Here is a 25000-nt window from a genome sequence, read left to right as displayed (position 1 = left end):
ATATAGATAGATAGACGGATGAATAGATATAGACTGGTAAATAGTTAGGTCAGGGTGCCGCTATGTCCCCATCTTGATCAAACCATCACACACGGACCGTAAGCTTCCCTAAGCAGAGGCTGTTCATACGTCATTTTTTCGCCTCTTCGTCTTCCAAACGAGCAAGAATTTCCCCGAATCGCATGAAAGCATATCCTACGCGGCTAATGCGGTTCTTGCCTTTCAGAGTATTCAGAAAGTTCCTCCTGGCGGCATCCTTGACTACTATAATTGGTCCAGCGTCTTGTTTTATTTATTGTTCCTTAATGAATGCGGAATGGGAGAATCCATGCGCAAATATTGAAAGACATTATTGTAGCTGTACTCGTCGAATGAGGCAGCAGCATGAAGTATTACTGATATCTCGCCGCAGCTCTCATAGTTTCATCTACACGTATAATATAATGAAGCCCCTGGGACCGATAGTATCGGTACCGGAACTTGTACTGACAGAACCAGAAGCCGATACATTTGGTGCCGGTATCAGTACCGGTAAGCGGGAGCCGGTACCGATACCGGCATCCCCATACCCCTAATATGACGCATACGCATAAAACATTAATAAAAAGCAGAAACATTCCTGTGAAGAAACATATGAGCAAAATAATAATTAATCAACATTCAACCGCCTTGTCAAGCTGGACCAGATAGTGCTATCTATGCCGCCTCCCTCCTGCCGCGGCCTGCAGCTGGAGGGTTTCCCACGCATCTGCCGGCTGAGCAATAGCAACACAGACCAGTTCACTTCAATGAAAATAAACCACAGATGAGGCAATCACACTGTGGAATTCCACTACAATTCTTTCTCATCGTCATCGCGTCTGAAATTAGATATAAATCATTAACAAGTTTGTGCCCTACACTGGACCAACAAGATTTCAATGCAACTTCGACATTTTGGAGACCGAGCGGCGGTACCGCCTTAGGCTGCTGCCGCCTCAGTGGCTGGTCTAATTGACGGCCTTGCAGCACTGTTCACCTCAGGGCAGACCTGATTTAAAAAGCTGTCATTTCTTGATTCTGTCGCTCACATTGACATGATCACATAGCTGGTTTGCTGTGATAGATGCCTTCCATAGGAAATATCATACATTGCCATCAAATGCTAAATGATTAGAGGTTTTACAATATTCTCGTCTGGTAGGAAGAATCGAACACAACTCTAATAATGTCACTGCAAGACTGAGACGTCTATAATATAATAAAAACACTAATTTCTATATAGCTGTACCGTATTCCCCCAAGTTTACCTCTATCTTTTTTTAATTGCATAACCTGCTTGTATAGAAGAATACATATGAATACTTCACCACACACGATACATTATGCATCTGTTTCTGAGATATTTACATCATTCATGGAACAGCGGCATTACGAAAAAAAGAAAAAAAGGCCCACAAAAGCCGCTACGGTAAAGCTTCATGTTGTTGGTATTTACGGATACATTTTATCACTCTCCACTGATAGCTGACGTTTACGATTCTTGGTCAGAGTGGAGACGGATGGGCAGTTTCATTTAATCCATGTCCCCGTCCACCCAGCAGTGAATGGGTAGCAGGTTTTAGTCAAGGATTGTGTTCCACCTTAAAGCACGGAATGAGGTTGCAGCCGTTCGCAAAGATCCGTCACAAGGGAACCACAGCTCAATGGGAAAGAATACTGTCGGGAATCGTGAGTTCAGAGAGGGATCGGACCATGGTGAATTACACACACACACACACACACACACACACACACACACACACACACACAATCACTGGTACCACGGCCCCGATAATTTATCGTTTTAATCCTGATACGTGTATAATCCTCTAATGAGCTAATGAGATCGTTCCGGAAATTTTATGCCCAAATAAATAAAAAAGTTTATCCATTCATTAATCATGTTAGACGTATTGCTTATGGGGGCAAACATCGGGCATGATATAGGGGCAGCAGCCATGCCGGAGCGAAATCAGACAGGCAGGAAAAATTGGATCGGACCGAAACAGCCGACAATTTATAGATATTTACGTTGAACGTCTATTGCATAATGTAACACGCAGTATCTCTTCTGACTCCAAGCTTCGACTGGCTGCAGGGGTGGATGGCAGGTGGCAGATGGTTTTGTGTGTGTGGATGAGAGTATGTCGGGGTTAGGGTGCATGTGGGTTGAGTGCGAGGTTGGTGTGCGGGTGGACAGGTGGGCGAGGAAATGTTGGATGGTAGGTGGTAGTGTGGGCAGGAGTGCGGGGAAAATTGGCTGGGTAAATACGTCTGGGTGGATAGGCAAGAGTGTGGGTTGAATAGTGGGTGAGCGTAAGAGTGTCGTTATTGGATTGGATGAATTATCGGATGAGTGGCTGAATAGATGGGCGAAGTTGGGGGTGGCAGTAATAGTGTGGGTGAGTGGGTGTGAGTGGGCGGGTATGAGAGTGCCAGTGGTAAAATGCGAGTTGGCATGGGAGGGTAAAAGTGGGTGGGTTGGAGTGTTGGTGTCGGTTTCAGTGGGGGGTATAGGAGAGGAGGGCGGAGCGGAAAGCAGCGCCAGCGTTGTCCAAATTCCCATAGAGAGAGAGAGAGAGAGAGAGAGAGAGAGAGAGAGAGAGAGTGTGTGTGTGTGTGTGTGTGACGCTGAGTAAGTTTTCAGGCCGAGGAAATGCTGTTATGGAAGACCCGGGTGCAACCAGCAGGCAATTAACAGCCATCACAGAGTGGCATGAGGTTACCGTTACCCACATGTTGCTCAGTTCTTCAGTCAGCCTTAGCATCGGCGACATTGGTCATGAGAAGCAATGGGGGTACTGCATGAGCGAAGCAAGAATCATATATCACGGTAGTTACTCGACATAGTATTTACCCTCGCCATTTTTTGACTGGGACCGACCGCCCCCCGGAACCTTAATAGATCGTACCGGGGATATCGACTACACATAAAAATGACAGGCAGATAGATGGACAGAAGCGAGAGAGAGAGAGAGAGAGAGAGAGAGAGAGAGAGAGATTGCAATTTCTCGAAATCTTAAATAATTTGGAGCCCATTCCAGATTCTATAAATGTTTTAACTTTAATTTTAACCTTACAGTAAACTTCCGCACCCCCAGGAATAAGGGAGACACGAGGGGCGAGTGTGAGAGGAATGTGGAATGGGAGGAATGGAAGGGAGGAGAAGTTAGAAAAAAAATTGTCCAGGAAGGAGGGTGGGTGGGAAGCTGGCTATAGTGTTTCTCTCTCTCTCTCTCTCTCTCTCTCTCTCTCTCTCTCTCTCTCTCTCTCTCTCTCTCTCTCTCTCTCTCTCTCTCTCTCTCTCTCTCTCTCTCTCTCTCTCTCTCTCTCTCTCTCTCTCTCTCTCTCTCTCTCTCTCTCTCTCTCTCTCTCTCTCTCTCTCTCTCTCTCTCTCTCTCTCTCTCTCTCTCTCTCTCTCTCTCTCTCTCTCTCTCTCTCTCTCTCTCTCTCTCTCTCTCTCTCTCTCTCTCTCTCTCTCTCTCTCTCTCTCTCTCTCTCTCTCTCTCCCCACCCCTCGGCGTGTGTCCTTCACCCGGAGTTAATGAAGTTTACATATTTTGATTTCTATAACCCAAAGAATATCTCGTCACCTTTTGCTATCCGTGTTTACAAATCTGACAAATCTCATCAGCGGGAAATTAAAAATGATGCCAGTAAGTCGCCATTATCGCTAAACCGCACCTGCAGAGACGCGGTCCACATAGTAATTGGGTTGAAAGCCACGGGTTGGAATTTCTGGTGCCGTTCTTGGGTTACTAATGAGGGCGTGACCGCGTTGTGTCCCGCCCACCGGCACCCCACCGCCGCCCACCACACGCCGGCCATTCATTCATTACAGAAACCTCCTCCAGGAATCGCTAAGTACAGTTAACAAGCCTATTATACTAAACCACTTGGCCTGAAATTAGAAGTCATACAGAAGTTCCGAGTGGCGACCGACGACCAGTGCGTGAGTGTGGGTCGTGGGCGGGTGGGTCGTGGGTGGCTATGGAGGTGGGTCGTGGGTGGTGTGGAGGTGGGTCGTGGGTGGTGTGGAGGTGGGTCGTGGTGGGTGTGGAGGTGGGTCGTGGGTGGTGTGGAGGTGGGTCGTGGGTGGCTGTGGAAGTGGGTCGTGGGTGGCTGTGGAGGTGGGTCGTGGGTGGCTGTGGAGGTGGGTCGTGTGTGGTGTGGAGGTGGGTCATGGGTGGTGTGGAGGTGGGTCGTGGGTGGTGTGGAGGTGGGTCGTGGTGGGTGTGGAGGTGGGTCGTGGGTGGTGTGGAGGTGGGTCGTGGGTGGTGTGGAGGTGGGTCGTGGGTGGTGTGGAGGTGGGTCGTGGTGGGTGTGAAGGTGGGTCGTGGGTGGTTGTGGAAGTGGGTCGTGGGTAGGTAGGAAGATAGGTCGTGGGCTGGGCAGGAGACACTTTGTTGGTTCAGCTAGGAAATAGGTCGTTAGCGGTTGAGGAAGTGTTAAGAAAGGGTGCGTAAAAAATTGGGTCAAGGGTGGGTGAGGAGGTGAGTCGCCGGCTGCCTACTGCAACGATCTTATAACTGGGAGCTAACTTCCTCAACTGAATGTGGATTTCTTATGCAAATGTTAAACGTAAGACCTTGGAATCCCATGAATATCAATGCCTTCCTTTTTTTCCTTTCGAGCTTGATAAGATAAAAGTGATCTCTGGTTTTTGCAGACACGGAGCCGTTCGTATCCTGGAAATCTGGTGACGTGTACGAGATTGGCTGCAAAGTAAAAGCTGAATTATGAAAGACATCTTACAAGCGATTTAAATTTTCTCGCTGCTGCTTACGGTGACGTTTATCCGTTTCATTTTCGTTTCCGTTTTCCCTTTGCTGCTCCCGTGGTTTGCGAGTAACACATGGGGGAGGGAGAGTGTGGCATTGGTGCTGGTAGTTGGTGGTGGTTGTAATGGTAGGGTTTTATACTATTTCCTTCAGACATCTTCGTTTCTTATCTCACGTCGTCTGCTGCAACAATGCACCCATCTGTATCTTTGAGTCAGTAACAATGCGTGGTTCATGCAAATTAAGCGGCAGGAAGACTTTTCCCTCTCTGAAATGAATGCACTGCCAAAGAGATAGAAGTAAAAATGGTTTCTTAAATTGAAGCAGAACTATTTCTTGGTCCAGGATTTCCCAGCTTTGCCTCCTCGTGCTCCTGCGGGTGAAGCCAGGCGAATAGGATTATTACTTGAGCTCGAGAGCCCCTTGCAAGCTTCATGCTCCCGAGACGACTTCATCTGCTTACATGAAAATCCTGATGACCATCCCTGAAGCTGAAGGGCTGGGCGGCGCCGGTCCTCGACTTTGGAATGACCTTCCGAAAACATTATTCAACAGGAGGCCATGCGTGGACAGGGGTTGAGGAAATGCGAATCTTCTCACAACCGCGCGCCATGAATGCCTTAATGTATAAATCATTAATAATATTACTAATATGTATAGTTTCAAGAAGATATTAGCGTTGGCAATTGGAATGTGTGTTTTTTTTATGTCCCTCACAGCAAATAATGGGATTGCCGCACCGTGAGGTAGCTTGTCACGGCACAGCATAGTCTTGGGCATCCCTTCATGATACGGGAACTTCACATAAAAACTTATCATGCATATCACAAACCTACCACACGGCACACTGAACTGACTGAAGACTAGGCCATAACGAAAATAAAGAAGAAAAAACAGAACAAACAGATACATACAGATTAAACAAGAAGGTGGAGGTCGTATTATTCGCTTTCTCACGGCGTCCACCACACTGTCCCTGACGAGCGCGAGCCACTCTGAATCTTAGTTAATTATTCATACACAAGAGGTGGAGTTCTCAGACTTGTCACAGACTCCCCCAAGGGCCGCTCCAGTGTTGGCTAGACTTGGCCGATCCCACGCAGCGCTGGTCCCTGTGAAGCCGGTAGTGGCAGGTGTTTTTCTTGTAAGTTTTTGTTAAGTTGGTGGAGGCTATAGTGTTTTATATGATAGTATTCCTTCTTACCATGCCTAACCTTGTTCATCATGTTCGTGTTGTTGGTGAGCATACACAGCTCGAGGCTTATTTGATTTGTTTTATATTGCCCGACTCTGCTTAAAGACTTGTGTATGTGGGGTTTATGTGAGGTATGTGGGGTATGTGGGTATATGGCATGTGAGGTATGGGGGACTTATGTGAGGTATGTGGGCATGTGAAGTATATGGGGTTTGTGTGAGGTATGTGGTATGTGGGTATGTAGTATGTGGTATGTGAAGTATATGTGGTTTATGTGAGGTATGTAGGGTTTTTGTGAGGCCCTTCATTTTAGGGTTCCCCAGCCGTTTGCATGAGACTGGTGAGCACGTGTAAGGTTTATGTGCTCCTGTTACAAGTTATGCTCAGATCTGATAACCACTTCAGCCTGTGTGGCATTTCAGTTTCTGTGACACTGTTCTATTTATTTATGTTCCCAGCTCAGTGAAGTTGGCGTCACACTGTCGCTACAGGCCATCCACCTCACTCTGGCTCCTCATCGTCCACCACCAGTAATGTCACAATGGCCATTTTTTTTTTTTTTTACAATTGAGGAAACAGTTCAAGGGCAAAAAAAAAGAAACAATAATGAAAAAAAAAGTCCGCTACTCACTGCTTCTACAAAGAGTCAAGAGGAGTGGCCGAAAGATAGGTCAATTTCGGGAGGAGAGGTGTCCTGATACCCTCCTCTTGAAAGAGTTCAAGTCGTAGGCAGGAGGAAATACAGATGAAGGAAGATTGTTCCAGAGTTTACCAGCGTGAGGGATGAAAGAGTGAATGTGCTGGTTAACTCGTGCGTAAAAGGGATTTGGACAGTAAAGGGATGAGCGTGAGTAGAAAGTCGTGTGTGGCGAGGCCGCTGGAGTTAGTGGACTTGCAGTTAGCAAGTTCAGAAGAGCAGTCACTGTGAAGATATCGATAGAAAATAGAAAGAGAGGCAACATGGCGGCGGAATTTAAGAGGTATATAGAAGGCTGTCAGTAAGAGGAGGAGTGCTGATGAGACGAAGAGCCTTAGACTCCACTCTGTCCAAGAGAGCTGTGTGAGTGGAGCCCCCCCACACGTGAGATGCATATTCCATACGAATGTATATTTTAGAATGTTTTGTATTTTTTGTCTTTTGAAATAAACTTTGCTATTGCAGCCGTTGTAAATCTCTGAATTTTTAAAGCTCTTGTTTAAAAGGTAATGGTTGCAAAAGCTGAGCCCAGGACTTGATTGGCAAATGAAAACCAAAATACAGACAAAAATGTCAAGAAGTAAAAGACATTTTATAAAAAATATGTGATTTACCTACGAGGATAAAAGTAGCTAAATGACTGTTTTGCTACATATTATACTAACAGATTGTTCAAGAAGCACAAGAAGAGGAACAGGGGCACTTTATTGGTAATAAGAAGGAAAAGGCGGTATTTCTATCGCCATTGTGACAGGGAGTAAGTCGACTTTGGACATAACTTGATTCACCTGTATTCTGACGTTGTTATGAAATAATATTCCTAAAAATATTTAGCTTTGATCCTTTTTCTGTCGCAGTCTCACGGAAGACAACATTCCCAGAACAAAATAAAATATAAACAAAAGACATGATGAATACATATTTATTTTTATCATAATTACTAACGGCAAATATCAAATTACTTGTAACATTAACGTGATTTTCCAGTCTAGATACTTGAATTAGCAACTGATGAACTTAAACCAACAATGTTATGTGATTCCACAGAGAGGAATATATGTAAAAAAGGTGAAAACACCCACCGCTCTCATGAATGCGCGCGAGCGCACACACACACACACACACACACACACACACACACACACACACACACACACACACACACACACACACATGCTTAATTAAGTATGTTACGCACATCAAATAAAATAAAAAAATCAAACAGGCGACAATATTTTTTTTTTTTTTTTGGCTGGGCACGCGTCAAACACCGGCACCACCAACACCACCGCCATAACTACCAACACCAACACCACCATAACCGCCACTACCATTATCATCAGTTATTCACTCGCTTTAACATCAGACATTTACACCGAGGTGGCTGTAATACTAAATTCCCCGATAGCTCATTAGTTTACCTGCCCGACGACTGCTTTGTGACACTCTCTCGATTAAGGTTTGGCAGTAACAAATGCAGGCGCGTAACTACCAAACAGCGAACCATTGTTGAAGGAGGGTGGAAGAAGGGGTGAAGGGGGAGGGAAGGAAAAGCAGAATAACGTTAGAATCAGTACTTAAACAAGGTGATGTTGGTGAAGTGGGGAAGGTGGCGGGTGTTCATGGTCACGAGAAGGAAAGGGAGCTGGAGCAAGAAGAATGTGGACAAAGCCAAATTGTTTATGATCGATAACACGTCTCGAAAAATAAATAGTGCCACTAAACATTAATGCATGTAAACAAATAAATTCAGACCACATTTTTTTTAGATAATGGAATAAATCCCCTCCTTCAGTGGTCCAGTGCAACACGATTAACTCGTTTTAAAAGCAATCTCGACCGTAATATTCACTAAAGAAGAAATACAGTCCTGTTGGCCATCAGGAGACATTTGATTGTTGTAGTCTCACTTCGTTTGAGCCATAGGGTCCGTACAACATGAATACCTATGTAAATCCCCCCCCCCATCTCTCTCTCTCTCTCTCTCTCTCTCTCTCTCTCTCTCTCTCTCTCTCTCTCTCTCTCTCTCTCTCTCTCTCTCTCTCTCTCTCTCTCTCTCTCTCTCTCTCTCTCTCTCTCTCTCTCTCTCTCTCTCTCTCTCTATCTCGCTCGCTCTCTCTCTCCCTCTCTCTCTCTCTCTCTCTCTCTCTCTCTCTCTCTCTCTCTCTCTCTCTCTCTCTCTCTCTCTCTCTCTCTCTGTTTGTTGTATTGATTTTCCCTTTCATTGTGTGGTTGTGGTTTTTTGCCTTATTTTTTGCGCACTTCTTTTTTTTTCTTTCTTCTATCTGGTGTATTTGTATAAGTATTGAATGTTGTTCTCTCTTGTATTTTTCGGTTGGTTTCTGTTTGTTGGATTGCAGTTCTCCCAATTTCCTTTTCTTTATACGTTTCTTTTTCTCCTCTTTATTCATTTTTTTTCATTCCTCACATTCTTCTGCTCTTCTCTTTGCTTCTGCTTGCTTAACTTTTCCTTTGTTTCATTTCATACCCGGATCAGCCTCTTGTTGTCCCCCACTTCATTTCCCCACCGAACACTGCACTTTTCATCGTCCTTTTTCTCTTCTCTGTTTTTTTTTATGTCATTCTCCGTACTTTACCTTTAGTCCGTCTTCATCTTTCCCAGCATTCACCACTTCTTATAGCTCTCTCACCCCCTTTCTTTGCCTTCCCGGTGTTTTTTTTCCTCCTGCCTCGTCCATTCATTCCCATTGTTCCTTCTAATATTATCTCCACGCGCTGCTTGATTAAGAGAACACTCATTTGAATATGTGGCACCTACTCCACACTTTATTCACTATCCATTCTCTTTTTAGTTTTCTTTCTCTTCGCGTAGGTAATTTCTTCTTTTCTATCTTTTATCCCCTCCGTTCCACACACCTCTTTTCAGATGCGATGTGTGTACTCTCCTTTTCTTTCCTCTGCCTATTTTTACTCCCCTGCCGCCTCTGTTCCCTTCCTCTACCTGTTGTTTTCCTTTTTCTGCGTTTCTTTCCTTGCACCTTAAAGCGAATATAATCTAAATCAGCCGGCCACGTCCCTTGCCTAAGGCCACGTTCTTCTGAAAAATGAAAAAAAAAAAGTATCGGGTGCAGTATCGACGCATGAATGATTTTGTGAAATGGATGATGCTCCGGAATTATCCAATGGGTGAAAAACTCGAAAGACCTAAAAGTATTTGTTGATTAAGATTTTTTTTTCCCCGCATCTCACCGGAGTCTTTCAGGGCCCATAATATCCAGGTATGCAGTGAAAGCCTGGTGTTGGTTCCTGGGTGAAGATGGAGTGCTCTTAAGGATGGGGGGGGCGGGGAGGAGAAGGAGAAAGAAGGAGGAAGAAAAGGTGATGGTGGTGGTGGTGGTGGAAGAAGAAGGAAGCAAAAAAGAAAAGAAAATACTGAAGAAAAAGAGGAGGCGCGGAATTTACAAGCACCTCTTTCCTGAACTAAAAAGATGATGGTAAAATGTGGAGGGAAAAATGGATTTGAAAAGTGCAGTAAGATGATGGAGGAGGAGGAGGAGGAAGAGAAGGGTGAAGAGCAAGCTGAGGAGGAGGAGGAGGAGGAGGAGGAGGAAGCTGAGAAAGAGAAGGAGGAGGAGGAAGAAGAGAGCTGTTCGTGGAAAAAACAGGGGAAGGAGAAGAGGAGAATGCAAAGAGTCTTGAGCTCATACAAAACCAAAACACCTCAAACCCTTCTTGGCAGCCCCGTGATGGTGGTGGTGGTGGTGGTGGTGGTGATGGTGGTGGTGGTTCGAATCAGGTAATGGACAAGAGAACAACGCTGAATTCAGGCTCGTATTTAGTTTCGCTAACTATATAATGCATGCCGAGGGAGAACAAGTTAGCAGTGAAACTTTTTTTTAAGACTTCGTAAAGTTTTGCCATTATTTTAATCTTAAATTTTACATTAGTCTTTTTTTTCTTTTTTTTATTTTCTTTTCTTTCTTCTTTTCTTCTTCTTCTTCTTCTTCTTCTTCTTCTTCTTCTTCTTCTTCTTTTTCTTTTTTTCTTCTTATTATTCTTATTCTTATTCTTTTCTTTTCTTTTCTTTTCTTCTTTCTTTTTCTTCCTCTTCTTCATTTGTTTTTGTTTTCTTTTTTCTTGTATTTTCTTCTTCTTCTTCTTCTTCTTCTTCTTCTTCTTCTTCTTCTTCACCTTCTTTTCATCTTTTCTTTTTCTTCTTCTATTTCTTCTCTTTTTTTCTTCTTTTTCTTCTCCTTTTTTTTTCTTCTTCTTCTTCTTCTTCTTTTCTTCTTCTTTTTCTTTTCTTTTCTTTTCTTCTTTCTTTTTCTTCCTTTTATTCATTTGTTTTTTCTTCTTTTTCTTTTTTCCTGTTGTTTTCTTCTAATTCTTCTTCTTCTTCTTCTCCTTCTCATCTTTTCTTCTTCTTCTTATTATTATTATTATTATTATTCCTCTCTTCTCATCTTATCTTCTCGTGCTCTCTTCTTCTTCATCTTCTTTTTCTTCTTCCCTTCTTTTTTTCTGTTTCCTTTTTTTCGTTTCCTGTCCTTTTTCTTTTCTTCTTCTTTCTCTTCTTCCTTTCATACGCCATATTTCACGCTGCACACTTCATCAACAGTAATTATATATTTTAGCAAGTCTTAATGAACCAACCGTCTGTGTTGATATTGATTCTGAAGCTTGTTTGTAATTGTAACTGAATAGCCTTTGTTTTTGGCCTCCGCAACCGTTTCATTTTTGTTGTTGTTGTTGTTGTTTTGTTTGTTTGTGTATTTCTCAAGTTCAACATACGACATCTGCGAGTTCTAAAATGTATAGTCACTTCGACATTTTTACTTCCTCGGTTATGTGTTTCATTTTAAATTGGATGTGTATGTAAGGATGTGTGCGCATGTATGTATATATGAAATGTATGTATGTATGTTTGTATGTATGTGTGTGTTAGGCAAGGAAATTCACGCCGTCACTGCAGCGCTTCCGTTCTATCTTCTCCTTCCTTCCTTCCTTCCCGTTCCTTTGCAGATCTTTTCTATAGACTTTTCCTTTTTTCCTTATTCTTCCTTATTGTCTATGCTCGTTTCTTCCTCTCCTTTTTACTTTCCTCCTTCGTTCTTTTTTTCTTGCTCTGCTTCCCATTCTTTTCTACCCTCACTCACATTCCTTCCATTTCCTTACCCTTCCAGCTTTTTTTCTTTTATTATTTTACCAACCTGACCTTGTTTCACTTTGGCACGCCTTCAATTTGGCTAACTTTTTCAACTTCTTTTTACTTTCTTCCTTCGTTCTTTTTTTTCTTGCTCTGCTTCCCATTCTTTTCTACCCTCACTCATATTCCTTCCATTTCCTTACCCTTCCAGCTTTTTTTCTCTCATCATTTTACCAACCTGACCTTGTTTTATGTATACTTTTGCACGCCTTCAATTTGGCTAACTTTTTCAACTTCCTTACTTTCACCTCTCCTCACTTTGCCCAACCTTTCCCTCCACCAAACATGTCATCTTTTCCGGTCGTTCACTTTACATATCATTTCATCTCTTTTTCCCTACCTTCACCTCTCCTCACTTTTACCAAACTTTCCACTGAATAGATCTCCTTTTATTTTCTTCTTCTTTACGTCGCATCCCATCCCTCTTTTTCTCTTGTTCTCTTCCCTTCCTGCTGCCTCGCCTCACCTCACCCTTTGCCGTGTAGTGTGCCGGGGGTGGGGGGGGAGGAGAGGCAGGGCTACCACAAGGGGGGGACGGGGGAAGGTATACCCTGAAGCACCACGCAAAATGCAAATGAGCAGCTCCTCGTAATGCAGACCTCGCCTGCGATTTATTAATGCATTCTTTTTTACCTGTACTGATGGCATCGCACTTTTTCTTCCTCTGTTTAGTCAAGATTTTTTTTTTTTTTTTTTTGTGTGTGTGTGCTTCTGTACGCGTGAAATACGTACCTTTGATCATTAGTGAATGCATAAATTTTGCATGCGTTATTTATCTATTTATTTATTTTTCTTTTTTTTACTTCATGCATCATATATATCACTTCGCCTTTGTGAGTCTTCCCTCGAAGCGCGTAGTATCTGGCACCCCTCCTACACCCCGCCGACTCTGTGGAGGGGCGGGGCAGGGTGGTGGTGACGCTGGTTGGTGTGTATGGTTAAGGGCGGGAAGGAAGTGCCAAGGTGAGGAGGGAGGCCTCCTCCTCCTCCTCCTCCTCCTCCTCCTCAACACAAAGGAACACAAAGGAAGAACAAACAACAGCAGACCTGCTGGTCCTTACGAGGCTGTTTGTGACAAGCTACACTAACTATCTAATCAAAGGTGGAAGATGAAGGACAGCAAAGGCGAAGGCTCCTCCCCACCCCCCATCCCTCCAGCCAAAGCTGGCAGGAAAGGAAAAAGAACCATGCAGCATGGAGAAACTGCATGGAAATTATGTAGGAAAGAGGAAAGAACTACTATTACTGCTACCACTAACCGGGCGATAAAAGCGGACAAGGACACCAGTATTCGAAAGAACTTAACGTTGTTATGACAATGAGTAATATCTTAGTTGCTGGTTGAAATCAAAATACTTGTCTAATCTATTCTTGAAGGCCGTAACTGTTGTACTATCAACGATTGATATCCTCCTCCTCCTTCCCTTCCTAATCTACTTTGGGGTCGCCATCAGAAGTGACCTGAAACATACAAACCACTGTAAATATATATATATATATATATATATATATATATATATATATACATATATATATATATATATATATATATATATATATATATACATATATATCGCACAAAAATAAATATATATCTGTACTGGAGTTCATAGCAAAGACCTTCGAGTGTAAGACGCCGGGAGTAATGTCTTTATATAACTCAATGTTAAGACCTCATCTCGAATATCCGATGCGGTTCTGGTTCCCAAAAAACAGGAAAGACATTAAATTATTGGAAAGAATTTAGCGACGTGCTACAAAAATTATTCCACCCTTAAGCCTCAGCCGTATGAGGAACTACTCAAGCGACTCAGTGTCTTTATGCTGGAAAAGAGACACTTATGAGAAGATTCGATTCAGGTATAGTGGTTGGCAAAGTGGCGTACTGGACCTATTCGGACGACGGTTCAGGTTCGGATCCTCTCACTCACGCTACCTCACGCTGGGGTTCGGAGTGCGCCTTATGATCTTACCTGTGTCCTGACTCATCTCAACACCACTCGGCGGACTCGCCGTCTAAGCGAAGAAGCGAATCAATCATGTACGAGGGGCAGCATGAGCAGCATGATAAGCGCCACTATAAACACTCGCCTGCGCCAGAACGAACGGCTGGGCTGACCATCAGGCCCCACCGGAAGATGCCAGCGGCACGTGGGCAGCAAAAAAAAAAAAAAAAAAAGGTATTCAAGTACCTGAAGAAGTTCAGTAATGTCGATCATTCCAAGTTCTTTGAGTAAAAAAACAACTTAAGAACTAAAAATATCAATCTAGTTACTCAAGCGAGACGAAGTAGTACAAACATTGCTAGGAACTTCTCAAACTGAGCCAATGGAACAACCTTCCTGCAGAAGTAGTTCGAAAACCATCAACTAAAAAACAGCATCGACCGTTACTTCGGGAGTGAATTGAACGTAGGTGCCGAAGTGCGGGCAGGAAGTGCCAATTGATCACATAAAATCACCAGAGGGGACAACCTCCAATGATCTAATCGGCTTTCTTTTGCTCTCCTTTTTTCCATGCTTCCATATTAATCCTAATCCTTACCCCTCCTCCTCCTTGCCGAAACCCGTGTATGTTAGTTACCAAAACAGCCTCAGAGCTGGTCGAACCCTCATTTGGAATAGTAAACTCGATTACGAGAAGCGAATACCTCGATACACCAAGACTAACCCGATTTTTTTTTTTTTTTTTACATACATTAGAACAAAAGAGAAAATAGAAATAAATCTACCGACTCAAGCAAGGCGATGTAGTACAGACATCGGCAGGATTTTTTTTTCATCAAACCATATCATCCGTCAGTGAAACGACCTTCCCTCGGAAGTAGTTAACGCGGAAACCATTACCTCCTCTAAAATTCGAGTCGACCACTACTTCGTTGTGTCAGGAGTGAATTGAACGTACGTACCAAAGTGCTTTCATCTGTTCTTTGGGCACTGAAGTGACTGTCGAGTAGATGAAATTGCTTGGGCGGGTAACCTTGTAACAGGCTTGATGTTGCCGGTCTTTCTATGTTTCCATGTTTTCATGTTTCCTTCACCTCCTCCTCGTTCGCCTCTTCCTCCATCTTCTTTCCATCCTCCTCCTTCTCGCCTTCCTCTTCCTCCTTCTAATCCTCTTTCTCCTTCCAATCCTCCTCTTTCAAATCATAATTTTCCTTACCCTTGCTTCACCTCATCATAATTTTTCTCCTCCTCTTCTTCCGCCTCCTCCTTTTCCTTTTTTCTCCTCCTTTACCTGGACCAGTTCAGAAACAATGATCACTAAGTTTTTTGCACTTCCAACTAACCCGAGTACTAGAAATAACGGTCAAATAATGACTCTAGCAAGGGCGGCTGCAAGGCGATGCAATACAGACATCGGCAGGAGTTATTTCTCGAAGAGAGTCATCCGCCAGTGGAACGACCTCCCTGCAAGCAGTCCGCATGGACCGTCACTTTGTTGCGTCAGGAATGAACTGAACAGTCCCGCACGTATACGTACAGCAAGTTCCTGGGGCTGTTTTTCAGGTTACTGAAGTAGCTGACGAAGTAATTAAATCACTTAAGCAGGCAGCCTTGCAATGAGTCAGCAATATTTATGTTGCCTACTCTTTCATGGTTCTGTGTTTCCTCCTCCTCCTCCTCCTCCTCCTCCTCTTTCTCTCCAGCATCCTTTAATCTTCCTCTTAACCCTCCTCCCCCTGTATTTTTAATTGAAAGATGATACTTCCTCCTCCTCCTCCTCCTCCTCCTCCTTCTCCTCTAGTTTCCTCCTAATCTCCATCATCACCTCATTTCCTCTGCATGCCTGTTTCTTATCTTCGACGTCGGTTTCTCTCTTATTATCACTTCCGGAACTCCTTTGTCGTAAGTTTTTTTTTTTTTTAATATTAGAAAATAACGAGCCCTGTCCTAATAATAACGTTCCCTTCACAAAATGTCGGCTGCGGACGTGCGAATCGGTGTGCTGCTGTGCCTGTGTTTGTGGGTATTACACGTTTAGTTATACGCGAACCCGTCAGCAGCATTGGCGGTGTACGGTTGCGGGACTGCCGGCCACGAGGAGACAAATGGGCCAACAGCTGATTGTGTGTGTGTGTGTGTGTGTGTGTGTGTGTGTGTGTGTGTGTGTGTGTGCTTGGTATTAATAGTAAATGTAGATGCAGTCTAATGTTCGATTATAGGTTTTTTATTATGTATTAGACCAATGGTTCTAAACCGGGGGGGCGACACTCCCGAGGGCGCGCGAGCACAGACGGGAGGGGAAAAATCACGCAAAATCACGGACTCACTGGCTATTAGTACAAAGGAGATGCAGCTAGTACTAATAATAGTAATAATAAAAATAATAATAATAATAATAATAATAATAATAATAATAATAATAATAATAATAATAATAATAATAATAATAATAATAATAATGATGATGATAATAACAATAATAATAGTGTGAGCCAATACGATAATAGCCTAGTCAAGGGCTATCTATCTATCCATCTATCTATTATGGCATAGTTGGGGGGGGGGGAGGTGAGTGGGTATCGCAGGGAGGAGGGGAGCCCCAACTGCACTGAACCAGCTTTGGGGGGCCCAGCTTGCAAAAGGTTGAGAACTCCAATATTCGACGTTCGCCATCAGGAGAGAGAGAGAGAGAGAGAGAGAGAGAGAGAGAGAGAGAGAGAGAGATTGATTGATTAGTAATGATTCATATCACACATACGCGCACACTCACCCACACACGCACCCGCCCACCCATTCATCCACGTACACACGCACACATTTTGGCACAGACACAGCACACACCCATGGCCTCGCCGCGCCCAACGCCTGCCCTGCCACGACCCACCAAATGCTTTTTTTTTATTTATTTTGTTTACCTCTATCTGTTATTTGCAACTTTTCAGCATAACCGCTGCTAAGAATAAACAAACTTTACTGGTACTATTATCATTATTTGTTTATGATTATTATTATTATTATTATTATTATTATTATTATTATTATTATTATTATTATTATTATTATTATTATTATTATTATTATTATTATTATTATTATTATTATTATTATTATTACTATCGTTATCATCATTATCATCATTATTATCATTATTATTATCATTAGTATTAGTATTAGTATTAGCATTAGTATTATTACTGTTATATTTTTATTAGCATTATTATTACTTCTATCATTATTCACACTTTTTTTATTAGTGTGATAATCAGGGATCAAATAGCGAATACGAAACTTACTTCACCAAACTGGTATGATTTATGATTTCCGTTGAATATCTTCTCATTTTCTTGCTGCATTAACCAATGGGGGCGGGTTTCGTTCAGCAACACCTAAATTATTTCATTCCAATGATTTTTAAATTCAATGCATGCATAAGTTATACCATAGTTTTTATTTATTCATATGTTAAGCTATTCAAAGATATACAAACTTTCTTTTCCGTGCTTTTCATGTGTATAAAAATGCATCTTTATTCTCATTTTTTTCTTCACTTTGACTCGCTCGTCTATCAATGTGTTATGTGTATACTCACCCACCACGTTTACTTCTTTTCTGTTCACGACCTTTTCATTCATATTTTAGTTATTTGTTTATCTATGTACAATTTACTACGTATGTTCCGAATTATTTCGTTCTATTCACGTCCACCCAGATAAAAAAGGTCGCTCCCACTCAGGTGGTCAGCGCCGGCAGGCTGCCTCCTGAGTCTGACCCGCCTCCTCGTGCCCCCCACCCCTACACTTCAATTACAAAATTTAATTACAACATCGTTCAGTGAAATTAAATGTCATTCCCAGTGATGAGATTACTTTTATGGTAATACAAAAAAGTGTCAGAGCTCTCAAAAAGAGAAAGCTCTATAAACAATATAATTTACTTGTTTCCATCATCAACATATTTTTTCTCCTGTTCCCCTGAGAGCAATCAGAGTGCTCCACTCAGAGTCAACAGGATGAAAGGAGTTAAAACTATTATCATTATTAATGGCTGACAAATCATAACAATATCCTTCAAAAGAATCCATAAAATATAACAAGCCATGCTACAGTGTGAATCCAACACACACACACACACACACACACACACACACACACACTCTTATCGAAGTGAATTAGCCTACATGTAGTGGCATCCGAAGTGGAAGGGTACAATTTATTCGTAAAACAGCTTAATGAGGAAAAAACTTTCGCCATCACTTCCCGATGTATAAAAAGGCGCCAAAGTTTCGGAGCTTCAAGGGAAACGTTACAACTGAAGTGAGGAAGTTAGTTCAGGAGAGAGAGAGAGAGAGAGAGAGAGAGAGAGAGAGATTGGGGGTGCGACAGTAAAGACAGGAATAAAAAATAAAAAAAACAGGACTTAGGAATTGAGCACCGGAAGAAAGATAGGGGGGGGGGGGGGGGAATAGGAAAGGTATATGGCTCCGGGGCCTTGGAGAGTGGGAAGGACGAGAAGGCAATACTACTTAGGCAGCAGGGGCGAGCAATGGGGAAAGGGAGTGCTAAAACGGGGAGGGAAGGAATGAGGGTAGAATTAAAATGAGGCTGACTCAGGGTAGCGGCGGTCGTGAAGGAAGGGGAAGGTGAGGAACTGGAGAGGGATTAGAATCGAGAGGGGCTGGGGAGAGAAGTTAGTGAGTGGATTTCGGAATGTTGATGTAGTAGTGTATGGTGAGGGTTTGACCTAGATAAAACTTCAGGTGTTAGGCAGGCACTCAGGAGGAGGAAGAGAGAGAGAGAGAGAGAGAGAGAGAGAGAGAGAGAGAGAGAGAGAGAGAGAGAGAGAGAGAGAGAGAGAGAGAGAGAGAGAGAGAGAGAGAGAGAGAGAGAGAGAGAGAGAAATCACGTCAAACCTTAAAATATACCAATAAAAATAAGAGAAAATTTCAATTTCGAAAGATGCTAGGCAAGATGACAAGCCTTCCAAAATTATTCATGGGCTGTTTAAAGGTGCTTACATAATAGTGAGATAACACAGGAACCACGATAGATGATGAATATCTTAGCCTTAGATTTACGGACGATAACACCTTTTTAATTGTTTTTGAGGAAAATTTACGAAAAAATATTAAAGAGCTCCACAAAGAGAGTCTAAGAGCCTGAGTGGAGATTGATATGGAGAAAACGGAAGAGTGAAGTTTACAAGTACATGTCGACCTGCATGGAAAACTTTAAGGGTCGTTTTATGAGACATTTCGCCGCCCAAGAACACATATTTGACAAGGCTTTCGTAGGAGTTGTGGGCATTTCCTAGGGTAGTTTTATGACCCTGGTGGTAGTCTGACCCTTCTTTTGTACCATGAACCAAAAGAAACACTCATTAGAACCCGATTGATCCCCTCTTTGACCTTTAGAAATAGCTGATGTGATATAGCAAAGTGTCTTGTAATACCAGCCTTATGGCCCAGGTGAAAACAAAGGTTCATTACAAAGTGTTTGCCAAAAGATAACAGCAATAACTCGTTTAAGAAGACAAGTGAATCGCCGGGAGATTTTCCATGCAGACCCCGTGCAACAAGAGGATCAGCGGGGAGGCCCTCGTGCAATGTTAAGATATTTTATGTGTAATCTCACCTCTGTATAATGAAAAAAATTCGTTTAATACCATAGACTTTTTTTTTAATTCTGATAATGTTAGGAAATAATGGCAATAATTTCGTAATAATCATGAGGAATTTGATAAAGTAGACTGCCATCAGCCCAAGAATCTAGATTGTTTTTTAGGACTGGATTGACTAAATTATTGTTATTATTATTATTATTATTATTATTATTATTATTATTATTATTATTATTATTATTATTATTATTATTATTATTATTATTATTATTATTATTATTATTATTATTATTATTATTATTATTATTATTATTATTATCAGTATCAGTATTAGTATTAGTATTAGTATTATTGTTGTAAGAGACGAAGCAGGTAGAGAGAGCTCAACCTCCCCCAAACACCTGAGACGCCGAGGAAAAGAAAATGAAAGTGAAAGCGGCGTGAGAGAACGAGAAAAGGACGAGAAAATATAGATCTCAGAAGCGGAGGAACAGAGTGGAAGGGCGGTAAATGCCTCAACAATAGAGCCTAGGCTTTGTATAATTGGCCGAAAGTGGTTTAGTATAGTATGGAATTGGGTTTGTAGTCTGTGATTGCCTCAACACAACGCGGGGAAACGGTAGCAGCGGGGATCATGTTTCTTAATTAATGGTCCCTTCAAGCGAGAAAAATGAGAAAAAATCACCCCTCACACAAACCATTTCATAATATATTTCAAAGCACTTGTGATTAGATTATGTATCATCTATTTTGGGGGGTTGATATCATGGCACAAATTTGGCCCGTCGCTGCTACACAGTAAAGCCACAAATTTGGCCCGTCGCCGCTACCGGGTTGATTACAAGTCTCCGTTTGTTTAGCCTTCACGTGACTCTGCAGGAGGAAATTAATTGACACCGTCCTCAGATTGGGACTGGTTGACCACAAGGAATGTAATGAAAGAAAGAGTTGACTGCACAGAGAGGAATATATTACATCATTGAGAATAATACTTCATAGCCCAAGAATCCTTCCTACACTGAGGAAGAAGAATTTTCATACATCGCTAAAAATGCTGATTCATAAACTAAGATCTGCTACTGCTATATTGATGATAAGTGTCTAGAAGATAAAGAAAAACTAACGGTAGTCTGCGAGTGATCTTTTCTCTAAACACTAAGTCATTCTGCACACTACATATCAACCCCTATAACCTTTGTCAACACTTAAACATGTTAATATTTCTATCCCAAAACTAATGAGGGAAATTATAAAGAAAACAATAAGAGCGTGTGGCATCATGAATCATTTTGAGTGTGTGTGTGTGTGTGTGTGTGTGTGTGTGTGTAGCGGGGGTGGGGGAAGGGGAGGGATGGGGGGAGGAAAACAGATGGAACGAGTATTGGATGAGGATGTAAAAAGGGAACGCGGATGGGACAAGGCTCGCAGCGGACGCCATTTACTGCTGGTTGGAACACTTCAGAAGGATACATAAACATTCTATCAAAAAAATGGGCTTTGACGCACACGCTCGATTTCCCTCGCTGATCGATTGGAGAAGAAAAGAATAGGAACGTGGAAGGAGGGAAGAGAAGCGAAGTACCGTTGTAGGAACACAGGGAAGCGAAGCAACGTAATGGTAACAGTAGATTATTTATTGGATCATGTTTTAGCGAAGCCGTATGCTACTTTTCTTCTTTCTCTTTCTATTCTTTAACGGTTCTTTTGATGTTTCTTCCCATATTTTAGCGAAGCCGTCAAATGCTTTTCCTCTTTCTCTTTCTATTCTTTAACGGGTTTTTTTATTTTCCTTCCCAGCCGCACAACCTTTTACACTGTTCCAATATGTTTTGTTTACTCTTCTCACTCCCATTTTTCTTTACTTTATCTCTAATGGTTCCACGTCACAAGTACTTTCCTTACCACTCTCCAATCGCTTTTTTCAGTGCGCTTTACAGTATGCTTCTCTAATATTTTCCTTCCCTCCTACACAATTTTTCATACCTTTCACTACCTTCTTTGCCTTACTCTCCTTCTTGCTCATCTCTTTTTATTCTTATACTTCGTACGATGAACCCAAGTTTCCTACCTTCTTAACACTTCCTTCCACTTTCGTTTCCACTTTTTTAAATTTACTTCTCTGCTCATTTCTCTCACTCCCCACATCATTACTTATAACTCTTTTCTAACTTCATATTCAGAATCTACGTTTCCTACTTTCTTTATGCATAGTTTTCTCCTACTTTCTTAACACTTCCGTCCTCTTACCAAACTTTTTGAAACCTCCATTTCCTCTCATTTCCCTCACTCACTCCTTCATTACTCATCATTTTTCTAACTCCATGTTCAGAATCAGAATTGGATATATTTTTCTCGACTCTTTCAGTTCGTTTTTTTGTGCTCCTTTTCTACTCGTGTCTCCCATTTTCTCCCTGACCAGTCCTCGATATCCTTTTCTTATCACATACTGCTCTCTCGATTTTTTTTATCTCCGAGGAGGGTATCAGGACACCTCTCCTCCCGAAATTGAGCTATTTTTCGGCCACTCCTCTTGACTCTTTGTAGAAGCAGTGAGTAGCGGGCTTTTTTTTCATTATTGTTTTTTTTTCTTCCCTTGATCGCTTCCTCTACTGTAAAGAAAAAAAGTACTCCATTATCATACTTTTTCTCCTCTCCTTGCCAGCTCCCATCCCGCGCTATAGCCAGCCTTCTCCCAATCACCCTTCCACATCCTTTCCATTCCACATTTCTTTCCTTACACATTCTTGCCTTCTTTGTTTGTTTGTTTGTTTTATGTGAATTCCACTCCGAATCCCCTTTCCTATAATCTCTTAGAATAATTGCTATCATTAAAATAAATGCGTATAATCCTTCATGTCTATAATCTTAGAAATTGTATTTAGATGGATGTGGGGGGGGGGGGTCTCACTTCAGGTAATGTGTTCTTATTTATTTTATTTATTTATTTGACTTTTTTTAGTCACTCACGTTTCTTTTTCTACTGCTCTATTTTGCACTCTCCCGTGTGTGTGAGGGACGTGTGTGTGTGTGTGTGTGTGTGTAAGAGAGAGAGAGAGAAAGAGAGAGAGAGAGAGAGAGAGAGAGAGAGAGAGAGAGAGAGAGAGAGAGAGAGAGTGGGAAAGAAAGAAGAAAAAGTCTGCGAAAAAAGGTAAACTCCCCGTGACGGTCGTGCTGTAGGCAAGTAATTTTAGCGCGGGGGCTGCGAGACACCGAGGATCAAAGTTTATATCCCCGCTAACTACTCAAGAAACCTGGGGAGGGGAGGGGGGGGGGTGGCGACGGTGACCTGTGGAGGCGGGGACCCAGATAAAATTCTTCGCCTTCTGGCTCTCTCGGCAGGCATTACTGGGAGTGTGTGGCGGGAGGAAGAGGAGGAGGACGAGGAGGAGGAGGAGGAGGAAGAAGAAGAAGAAGAAGTACGCAGAAAAAGAAGAAAAAGAAGAAGAAAAAAAAGGAAAAGGAAGAAAAAGAAAAAGAAAACAAGGAGGACTAGAAGGAAGAGGAGGAGGAAAAGTTGGAGCAGGAGAAGGAGGAAGAAATAAAAGAAGAAAAAAAAGACCAAAAAAAAAAAGAAAAAGGAGAAAGAGGAGGAGGACGAGGAGCAGGAAAATGAAGAAGAAAAGAAAGGGAAGAGAAGAAAGAGGAGAAGGAGGAGGAGGAGGAGGAGGAATAAGAAGAAGAAGAAAAGGAAGAAAAAAGAAGAGGAGAAAGAGAAGGAGGAGGACGAAAAAGAAGATTGTTTTTACGGCTAGAAAAAACACTGACTGTATAGACTTGATGAAAGACTAGTAAGCAAGACGTGTGGTGTTTGGATGAGGAGAACGTGCAGGCGGTGGCGTGTGTTGCTGCTGAGTGGGAGGCGTAGACCAGACTGTTCAGTGTGACGCGTTAAACAAACACAAAAAATCTTAAGCAATATTGTGAATGGTTATAAGAGACATAGCGATAACGGGGAATATTCTGCACTGAAGTAATTGCTGTTGATGGTTGTACTGATGGGAGGGGAGGGGAATTAATCAGCGTAGTGGAGGCGGTACAGCAGCCATGGATGGACGGTTGACGGCGCCGAGTAATGATGTGTGTTATATATGAAAAGGGAAGAAGTAATATGCTGCGTGGGACCACTAGCATTGTGAGGAATCTCTCTCTCTCTCTCTCTCTCTCTCTCTCTCTCTCTCTCTCTCTCTCTCTCTCTCTCTCTCTCACACACACACACACACACACACACACACACACACACACACACACACACACACACACACACACACACACACACGTGGGGAGGGGGGTCTGTCTGTCTCGGGGGCTGAGCTCTATAACCGTAATTGTGAAAGGAGGGAGAGGAGAGCAGACGGACCATGATACAGGTCAGGCTATATCTTGAAATGGCCGTGGACGCGAGATTGGATCGGCAGATATTTGAAGATGAAGGACTACGAAGAAAGAACTCGCTGCTGAAAGGGAATAGCTGAGGAGGTGTGGGACGGAGAGGGAAGGAAAGATAGACGAACTTATCCTAGAGCCGAAAGGACTTTTATAGACTGCTATTTTTTTGCCTCATTCGAATGGAAATGATACACACACACACACACACACACACACACACACACACACACACACACACACACACACACACACACACACACACACACACACACACACACACACACACACACACACACACACACACACACACACACACCTGCTTGGGCTTCCTCCACCAAGACCCAGCAGCGCCAACTAGAGAGAGTACAGAAGCGGGGTTGCAGACAGAGTCTGGGCAAATTTTACACCTACTACGAAAACGAGCTCACCCACCTGAATCTGCTCACCCTTCACGAGTAACTGACCAATCGATGCCACATAGGTATCACGCACTGACTTGCATGATTAGCATCTCCACGACCACCGAGAGATGCTGCCCTGTCTTGGCATCACCAACACGCTGTGTTCTTAAAACCTTCATCCATCTAATTTTCTACTGTTTTTCCTTGTTTGTATTTTGTAAGTTTTTAACTTAACGGATGCTAAGACTAGGTAAACTCAATGTTATTGTCATTTAGCAGTTGTAGTATTAGTAGTAGTAGTAGTAGTAGTAGTATCAGACTGATTTAATATAATTCTCCTGAATGATAACTAGCAAGACATAATTATGAGTTTGTCCTTGCACCGCAGTTCCCTTGATCCACACAAAAAGAATGACCCGTGTCAGAAGTTAATTAATAACCTGGATGCAAGATTAGCAATGGGAGAGAGAGAGAGAGAGAGAGAGAGAGAGAGAGAGAGAGAGAGAGAGAGAGAGAGAGAGAGAGAGAGAGAGAGAGAGAGAGAGAGAGACAAACCGAGACCAGTACAGTTCTCTTGATCCACACTAAATAATAACCCTTGTTAGAAGTTAATTGATATTCACAACTCGGCTGACGTCTGCGCTGGAAAGGCAACGTAGTAGATTTTTTACACTCATTAATTGCCTCGAGCGATTGTGCTTAATTAAACCCACTCCCGCTAATTATGATAAGGCTACTCCCAGCCGAGAATCGTTGCTTTATTAAATATGACAAAAATATTCGTGTAAGA

At 42.5% G+C, this 25000-nt stretch overlaps 1 protein-coding gene and 1 long non-coding RNA gene across 2 annotated transcripts in view; both read left to right on the top strand.

Annotated features, from left to right (window-relative positions):
- Positions 1–5494, top strand: part of LOC127006932 (uncharacterized) — a 6615-nt gene extending 1121 nt beyond the window's left edge. The window contains exon 2 of the long non-coding RNA XR_007759919.1: positions 5148–5494. This is a non-coding gene — a long non-coding RNA (uncharacterized LOC127006932). The remainder of the gene's footprint in view (positions 1–5147) is intronic.
- Positions 1–25000, top strand: part of LOC127006921 (pseudouridylate synthase 1 homolog) — a 97531-nt gene that overhangs the window by 43852 nt on the left and 28679 nt on the right. The window lies entirely within an intron of this gene.

Source organism: Eriocheir sinensis, chromosome 3 (genome assembly GCF_024679095.1).
Source record: "Eriocheir sinensis breed Jianghai 21 chromosome 3, ASM2467909v1, whole genome shotgun sequence".
In the NCBI taxonomy this organism is placed as follows: Eukaryota; Metazoa; Arthropoda; class Malacostraca; order Decapoda; family Varunidae; genus Eriocheir; species Eriocheir sinensis.
This window is presented reverse-complemented; position numbering and strand designations above follow the sequence as displayed.